This window comes from Dipodomys merriami, unplaced genomic scaffold, assembly GCF_024711535.1.
Source record: "Dipodomys merriami isolate MVZ:Mamm:240054 unplaced genomic scaffold, mDipMer1.0.p SCAF_678, whole genome shotgun sequence".
Classification (NCBI taxonomy): Eukaryota; Metazoa; Chordata; class Mammalia; order Rodentia; family Heteromyidae; genus Dipodomys; species Dipodomys merriami.
The window spans coordinates 275,287-277,856 of record NW_027206266.1 but is presented as its reverse complement, the minus strand read 5'-3'; the positions used below and the strand labels follow the sequence as shown (position 1 = coordinate 277,856).

At 44.8% G+C, this 2,570-nt stretch overlaps 1 long non-coding RNA gene across 1 annotated transcript; it reads right to left on the bottom strand.

Annotated features, from left to right (window-relative positions):
- Window positions 1–355: 355 nt before the first annotated feature.
- LOC138815867 (uncharacterized) lies at window positions 356–2,257 on the bottom strand. The gene is made up of 3 exons (XR_011368504.1): window positions 2,157–2,257; window positions 1,603–1,682; window positions 356–560 (listed from the first exon to the last, which is right to left on the bottom strand). It is a non-coding gene; the product is annotated as an uncharacterized lncRNA (long non-coding RNA).
- Between the last annotated feature and the right edge of the window lie 313 nt (window positions 2,258–2,570).

The following is a 2,570-nucleotide window of genomic DNA, read 5'->3' as shown; positions in this document are numbered from 1 at the left end:
CAAGTCACACTGGGAGGCTTCCCACAGGATCAGTAGCTGCCCTTTTCAAAAGTGTCAAGCTCATACTAAAGAAAAGACAGTGGAAATGTCACAGACTGGAGGAGGCAGAGGAGGTCTGACAGATCAAGGGAAAGCAGGATCCTGGATGGATCCTGAGTGGGAGTGCCAGTTCTGAGGCCTGAACTCAAGACCTGGGCACTGGCTCTTAGCTGTTTCGCTCAAGGCTGGCACTCTACCACTTGAGCCACCGCTTTACTTCAGGCTTTTTGATGGTTTGTTGGAGAGAAGAGACTCACAGACTTTCCTGCCCAAGCTAGCTTTGAAACTTAATCCTACAATCTCAGCCTGCTGATGAGTTAGGATTACAAGCATGATCCAACAGCGCCAGCTATATTTTCTGTTTTATCGTGCAATAAAAATAAAAAGATTGTTTTCAAAATACATACTTGGGAGGGAACAAGCTCTGCTTGTACTGTTGACTCTAGCCGTTTTTGTCTTATGCTACAGCTGCAGGGCAGGCCACATGGGCAGGATGTAGTTCAGGCACAGGCTCAGCCTGCCTAAAACAAGGAGGTACAAATGAGGTGTACGTAGTTCTGACAATAGCTAGTGGTCTTGTTTGGCCTTCTAGTGTAGAGAGCAGAAGGAAATAAAATGAGGAAATAATAGTTGAGGGAACAGTATGTAATCTCATTATGCAATGACAAGATATTTGTTCTTAACCTGTCAAGCAAAAGAGAAAAGGTACATGTTTCTCATCAAGGATTGATACCACCTCAGTGGTCACTTCTCAGTCCTCTTTACAAACAAATCCTAATTTTGTCTCATCATCCATTCTGTTGGTTTCTGTGTTTACATGGGATGTCTGGTGCTGCAACAGCCAACTTGGGATGATGAACTTTAGCATGTGGAGAATATACCCAGTATGGTCAATTCAAAAGATGGTAGGAATATAAATATAAGAAGACAGGCTGGGTGCCAGTGGCTCAGGCCTGTAATCCTAGCTACTCAGGAGGCTGAGATCTGAGGATCATAGTTCAAAGCCAGCCCAGGAAGGAAAACCTGTGAAACTCTTATCTCCAATAAACCACCAGAAAATCAGAAGTGGCCCTGTGGCTAAAGTGGTAGAGTGCTAGCCTTGAGCCGAGTTGCTCAGGGAAAAAGCCCAGGCCCAGAGTTCAGTCCCCATGGCTGACAAAACAAAAGACAAAAAAAGAAGACAGTACTGAGCCACTGAATTAATGAATTCTACCGTCTTCCTTGTGCTATGGTTATTATTTTTTTTCTTTTTTTTTCCAGGGCTGAGGACCGAACCCAGGGCCTTGCACACGCGCCAGGCGGGCACCCTTCCCCTGGGCTAAACCCCCAGCCCCACCGTGGTTATTATTATGTGAAATAATAAATCTTCCTGTCACTGAAATGAGTTGGGCCTTCTATAATTACACCTAAAAGCAACCAAAATTATGCTTGAGTCCTAAGGGAAAATAAAAGGCATCTAGAAGTAATACAAGAAGAAAAATATAGGTGAAAAATAAAAATAAAGGCTAAAATGCATTAGGTGCATAGGGCTCTGAAAAATCTCCCAAGCCTGAAGAACCTCACCTGGAGTTTCAGAAGCCAGCTCCAATTTACATTTACCCATCTAAGTCTAGTTGCTATGAAGTTCTTATAGGCAGTGATCCCTGAGAAGAGGAAGAAAAATGAAAGGGAAATAAAATTGAACAACTACCAGTGGAGAAACCAGCTGTACATGATCAATTTCTTTCCATGGAATCTCTATTTGTCTGAAGAGAATTTCTTCATCAGAACCCTGGCCCCAAGTCCGAGACAGGTATATGAGGAAGAGACAGGACAGGGCAGCCTAAGATGGACAGTGACTCATCTGGAATGGAAGAAAGAGCTAGCATGTGGCAGAGATTGAGCCCAAAGCTAAGCCTGACTCTGGATCCAGAACCTTCCCAATGCACTGTCATGCCAGAAATGAAAGCCAAGCTTCAAAGCCACCAAGAGCTGCTTCTAAGCCATTCTGAAAAGTGCCCACATTCACCCAGGTGTCTCAACAGAGACCCCAGGTACAGTCCAGCAGAGCACTCGAAAGCAGAAACCCAAGAAGCAAAGCAGGTGGCCTGCATCCAAATTCAAGAAATGTAACTCACTCAATTGTCACTGTGGCCAGGCCTGAGATTTCCAGTCAGTCCCCTACACTCTAGCCTGAGGACAGTACCTATTAGGATGAGACCATATAAGACATGGATGAAGGCCCTGTCTGACAGCCACTGCCATTAAGAACAGCATTATAGATGGGCCCATGGCGCATGCTTGTAATCCTAATCAGGATGCTGAGATCTGAGGACCATGCTTTGAAGCCAGCCTAGGCAGAAAAGTCAGTGAGGCTCTTTTTCTCCAATAAAGCAACAAAAAAGCCAGAAGTGGAGCTGTGACTCAAGTAGCAGAGTGCTAACCTTAAACAAAAAGCTGAGGGACAATTCTAGGATGGTGGTGTGGGGAAAGACTAATACCCCAAGCCCCTTTAAGACAGGTACTCTCACTTATGCCCATTTCCTTCAGAG